Source organism: Convolutriloba macropyga, unplaced genomic scaffold, assembly GCF_964194025.1.
Source record: "Convolutriloba macropyga unplaced genomic scaffold, txConMacr16.3 SCAFFOLD_470, whole genome shotgun sequence".
Taxonomy (NCBI): Eukaryota; Metazoa; Xenacoelomorpha; order Acoela; family Convolutidae; genus Convolutriloba; species Convolutriloba macropyga.
The window spans coordinates 98,839-105,000 of NW_027451196.1; the positions used below are offsets into that span (position 1 = coordinate 98,839).

The 6,162-nt window shown below is 44.0% G+C and overlaps 2 pseudogenes; both read left to right on the plus strand.

Annotated features, from left to right (window-relative positions):
* The first annotated feature begins 796 nt into the window (after nt 1-796).
* On the plus strand, nt 797-948 carry LOC142356481 (5.8S ribosomal RNA; annotated as a pseudogene).
* A 1,683-nt stretch (nt 949-2,631) lies between these two features.
* Nucleotides 2,632-6,162, plus strand: part of LOC142356479 (large subunit ribosomal RNA) — a 5,586-nt pseudogene continuing 2,055 nt past the window's right edge.

Consider the following 6,162-nt stretch of genomic DNA (forward strand, 5'->3'; position numbering starts at 1 on the left):
CTGCATGGGGAAGCTGCATCATGAACAAAAGTTTATATCGAGTATTATGTTGACGTTAGTAGGCCCTGGCCGAAAGCGCAGCATGTGAAAGGTATAGATAAAAGTTAGCGTTGCAGTCAGTACTGTGTAGTTACTAGTAGCTGGATTTAAGCTCGAAATGAGACACTGTTGGTGAAACTTCATCATGAGAACGTCACAAGCTGATCACGCTCTATGATATGACTAGTATTATGTTGCTTCTAGTAGGCTAAGCGCAAGCCGAAACATCAACATGTGAAAGTCGTAGAATTTTGCAATCAAACTGTGGCTAGTACTGTGATGTTACTAGTAACCTTTTCTTACGTCATATGGCCAAGAGAGCATTTGAAGGCGAAACTTCTGCATGGGGAAGCTGCATCATGAACAAAAGTTTATATCGAGTATTATGTTGACGTTAGTAGGCCCTGGCCGAAAGCGCAGCATGTGAAAGGTATAGATAAAAGTTATCGTTGCAGTCAGTACTGTGTAGTTACTAGTAGCTGGATTTAAGCTCGAAGTGAGACACTGTTGGTGAAACTTCATCATGAGAACGTCACAAGCTGATCACGCTCTATGATATGACTAGTATTATGTTGCTTATAGTAGGCTAAGCGCAAGCCGAAACATCAACATGTGAAAGTCGTAGAATTTTGCGATCAAACTGTGGCTAGTACTTTGATGATGCTTGTAGCCAACCGAATTGGTTGAAAAGCCCAATAAGTAAGCTAACTTGGGAGAGCTTGTTGGAAACCAAATGCTACTAGATTGGTCCAAATACATCCTTCAACAGGGGATCACTTGGCTCGCTTTACGAAGAGGAGCACAGCTATATGTGTTAATTCGGTATGAATCGCAAGATTTGTTTACCGACCTCTCTAACGCAAAAGGCGGTCTCGGCTTCGGCTGTTGACTGCGTCCGATTCAGGGTTATATAACTCTCGATTGAACACATTGATGTTCTATTGTTGGTGCTTCCAATAAAATTGGAACACTTAAAGCAGAACCGATTCAAATAATAGCATTCTGATCAATGATTGCATTCCTTGATCAAGAACTGCTGGAGTCATTGTGATGGCGAATTTTCTTCATAAGAAAATTGCAAAGAGACGGAACTTAATGAGACTAGTATTATGTTGTTTCTAGTAAGCGGAAGCTGAAACAGCAACATGTGAAAATCAAGTTTTGTTCAATGATCTCGAGGCGATAAGTACTATGAAGCAACTAGTAGCCTAAGCATGACTCAGATTTGAGACAGTCAAAAAGACTGGCGAAACTTCTTCACATGAAAGTTACATAGAGAACTACAAATGTATACAGCGAGTATTATGTTGTTTCTAGTAGGCGAAAGCTGAAACATCAACATGTGAAAGTTGTCTGCAAACTGTAGAACGATATGTGATTAGTACTGTGCTGTTACTAGTAGCCAGTCTGACTGTAGAAGCCAAGACAAAGGGAAACTAATGCATCTGAAAAGGACAAGTTATGGAAAGGTATGCACGATAAGTATTATGTTGTTTCTAGTAAGCGGCAGCTGAAACATCAACATGTGAACGTCGTTGTGTACAGTAACCTAGAACTATATAGTCCTTAGTAACGTGCATTTACTAGTACCTGTAATTGGTATTCAGACTCAGGCAGTTTGGAATAGTTTGGCAAAGATGCACCAGAGAAAACTGGGATTTGATACAGAAATTGTTGAATACAAGTATTATGCTGCTTCTAGTAGGTTGAATCCGAAACATCAGCATGTGAAAATTGAAAACATTTCTGGTTCGAATTGTCACAAGTATTTGGTGATCTGAGTAGCCAAACTCACTACAACGCCAATTGAAGGCAAAAATTCTCAACGGGAAAAGCTATTCTCATTGAATGAGCTAACAAGACGAGTATTATGTTGCTTCTAGTAGGCGAAAGCCAAAACATCAACATGTGAAAGTCTTGCTGAACAAATTTAATGTTGTTGAGCTCAGTACCGTGTGAATTAGTAGCCATAATTGGCGAGCGAAAATTGAACTGGCGAAACTTCGTCTTTGGAAAATTGCAGATGCCGAGCACTTATTTTGCAACGAGTATTATGTTGACTGTAGTAAGCGAAAGCCGAAACAGCAACATGTGAAAGCTGTTGAAATTTGTGGTCATTTTGCAATAAGTACAAGGAGTGTAACTAGTAGCCAGGTCAAAATTTGGGATAAGAATGAGCAAAAATTCTGCATGAGAACAGTTGAAATTATGAAACTAAATTACAAAGACTAGTATTATGTTGTTTCGAGTACGCGAAAGCGGAAACATCAACATGTGAACGTTTGTAACGAAGTTTCGTTAATTTTCAGCCTAGTACTGAGCAAGAACGAGTAGCCTCATCTCCAATCCCACGCAAAATGTAGTGAAATATGTGAGTGAACCTTATTCACGGTGAGGGTTTCCCGAGGTCTGTATTGCAGCGAGTATTATGTTGCTTCTAGTAAGCGAAAGCTGAAACAACAACATTTGAAAGTTGGAATTAATGACTGAATGGAAACTTCGACCTGTGTTTGATAGTAGTAGCGAACAAAACTGCTGAATCGGTTTCTGTCTCATATTGGTCAGTGAACCAATTAAGAGACAATCAACTACATAACCTGAATTGGGCGAGAGAACCCCCTTAACTTAAGCATATCAGTAAGGGGAGGAAAAGAAATCAACTGAGAATCCCTTAGTAATGGCGAATGAACAGGGAAAAGCTCATCGGGAAGAGAAATGGCAACATTTCTCGGTGTCCGGTATGGTTTGATGCTAGACTGGTGAATTTGTCCTGATGTCTACTGGAAAGTAGCATCAAAGAAGGTGAAAATCCTGTAAAGGTCATTTTCGATACCAGTCATAATGGCTCATTCCTATGAGTAGAGTTGTTTGAAAGTGCAACTCGAAGCTGGAGATATGTCTCTCCAAAAGCTAATTATAAAGCGAGACCGATAGTAAACAAGTACCGTGAGGGAAAGTTGAAAAGCACTCTGAAGAGAGAGTGAAAAGTACGTGAAACTGTTGAAGGGGAACTGGAGTGAGCGTTACCATACTCAATGCCTTGATATTATATTCTCGGCTACCGAGTAGTGTAGTTGTCGTCTTTTGGCAAATCTTGTTAATGAATCGAGCAGAAGTTTTCCTCGGAATTCTTCTTGTTGATTCTAAACAAAATGAGATAAATTGATCTTGATTGCCTGTCTGACCTCAACTTCCTATTCAATGCTCTCTACAGCCCGTCTTGAAACACGGACCAAGGAGTGTGAGTTGCTTGCAAGTGTTGTCGCTCATTGAAAGCGCACACGCGAAATGAAAGTGAACAGTGTAATTTTTATGAATTGCACTACTTTGTGTGGTGAGGGCGCCGATTCGGTGTCCCGCAACCACGGACGGTTTTGCTCTTATTGCATGACTGATCCAGAGCAAGTAGCACACGACCCGAAAGATGGTGATCTATGCTTGGGCAGGGCGAAGCCACGGGAAACCATGGTGGAAGCCCGAAGCGGTTCTGACGTGCAAATCGATCGTCTGACCTGAGCATAGGGGCGAAAGACTAATCGAACCATCTAGTAGCTGGTTTCCTCCGAAGTTTCCCTCAGGATAGCAAAAGCTTGAGCAAGATTGAAAAATCTTCGCAAAGCAATTTCATCGGTTAAAGCGAATGATTAGAGGAATGGGGGAAAATTTTTCCTTCACCTATTCTCAAACTATAAATCGGTGAGATGTCCTTGTGACTTAATTGCACTTGGACTATGAATGCAAGCTTTTTGTGGGCCGCTTTTGGTAAGCAGAACCGGCGATGTGGGATGAACCAAAAGTTGGGTTAAGGCGCCTAACTACTTGCTCATGAGTCACCACAAAAGGTGTTGATTGATACTGACAGCAGGACGGTGGTCATGGAAGTTGAAATCCGCTAAGGAGTGTGTAACAACTCACCTGCCGAATCAATCAGCCCTGAAAATGGATGGCACTAGAGCTCGTGGCCTATACCCAACCATGAATATCAATATCTAACGCAAGTTAGATTAGAGAAAAAGAGCCTCACCAGCTCAAAAATGATATTCATGTGTAGGAGGACACATTGATTGCGCTAAAGTATGCACGCAAGTGTATGCGCGAAGCGATCAATGGAGCAGATCTTGGTGGAAGTAGCAAGTACTCAAATGAGAACTTTGAGGACTGAAGCGGGAAAGGCTTTCATGTGAACAGCGTTTGCACATGAGTTAGTCGATTCTAAAAGACAGGCTAATGCCAAAGTCTTGAATAGTGGTTTCTTGAAAACTGCTGAGTCTCGAAAGAGCATCGGGTTAAAATTCCCGAACTTACTCTCCTGGCATTGAGACGGCAACGTCATTGAGGTCGAACTTTGTCATTGGGACCTTGGGGAAGAGTTATCTTTTCTTTATAACACGTTGTAGAGTCCTTGGAATTGATTCAATCAGAGATAAGGCTCGAAGCGTGCAAGAGCACAGCAGCATTTGCTGTGTCCCAATTGTTCCTGGTGGCACATAAAAGTTTGGCTTAGCAGATGTCAGGAGAGTGAATCGTACCGATTACCGCATCAGGTCCCCAAGGTGAAAAGCCTCTGGTCTTGGAACAGTGTAGATAAGGGAAGTCGGCAAAATAGATCCGTACCTTCGGAAGAAGGATTGGCTCTGAGGAGTGGGTGTAACAAGCCTTTAGTTTGACGCTTCGGTCTGCTAAAGCGTGCGATGGCCTTCGGGTTGTTGGCGTTTGGTTTGACTGCTAGCTGATATGCTTTAGGTCTATTCTGTTGCACAAAAAACACTCGAACTCTGAACTGGTTCGGACAAGGGGAATCCGACTGTTTAATTAAAACAAAGCATTGCGATGGCTGGTGAAACGGTGTTGACGCAATGTGATTTCTGCCCAGTGCTCTGAATGTCAAAGTGAAGAAATTCAAATAAGCGCGGGTAAACGGCGGGAGTAACTATGACTCTCTTAACAAGCCTTTAGTTTGACGCTTCGGTCTGCTAAAGCGTGCGATGGCCTTCGGGTTGTTGGCGTTTGGTTTGACTGCTAGCTGATATGCTTTAGGTCTATTCTGTTGCACAAATGACTCCGAAGAAGGCCTTTGACAGTGTGACCCACAAGGCCCTGGCAGAAGCAGCACTAGAAGCAGGCATAGACCCCAAGATCCTCAGATACATCATGAAGGGCTACAAGAGACAGGGCACAACTCTGGAGATCGACGGAGCAAGACGCTTGGTGAAGCCATCCAAGGGGGTCAGACAGGGGGATCCCATCTCCCCAATCCTATTCAACCTTGTGATGAACAGGGTGCTGAAGACTCTACCCCAGACGACTGGAATCCAGATGGGCTCAGAAAAGCTGAATCACCTCGCCTTTGCCGATGACGTTGTGTTGCTAGCTCAGACGCAGACAGGGCTTCAGGACTCTATCAACAGACTGGAGACAGGGCTGGAAAGATGTGGTCTCTCTCTCAATGCCAAGAAGTGTGCAACCCTAGATGTGGACACAGTGCCAAGGGACCGACAGATAGTGATAAACCCTAACACAGTGTTCAGCAGCAGGGCAGGAGGTCTCCCCGTGATGACAGCAGAGTCCTTCTACAAGTACCTGGGCATTGAGACAGGGGCATATGGTACGAGGACAAACACCATCAAGAAGCTGGAGAAGAAGCTAGATGACCTGAGAAGAGCCCCCCTGAAACCACAGCAACGAATCTGGATACTCAAGACCTACTGCATACCCAGTGTGTACCATCAGCTAGTCCTTGCAAAGACAACGAAGCAGGTCCTGGGAGGCATTGACAGGGTCATCAGGAGGACGGTGAGGCAGTTCCTAAGATGGCCCAAAGACACCCCAAAGGAAATGTTCCATGCAGACGTTGACGATGGAGGACTGGGCATACCTGAGCTGCAGAAGAGGGTACCACTGATGCAGGAATCCAGACTGACGAGACTAATGAGAGACGAGGACCCAGCAGTGGCAGCCCTCACCCAGACAGTGTTCTTCAAGAAGTTGCTGGAAAGCATAGAAGCAGCAAGGCCTACCGTTGACAGTGTGACCCCACATAGCATAGCAGAGCTCAGAATCAGACAGGGAGACAGGTTGCACACCACAGTAGATGGGGCTGGACTCAAGACTGTGCGACAGTGT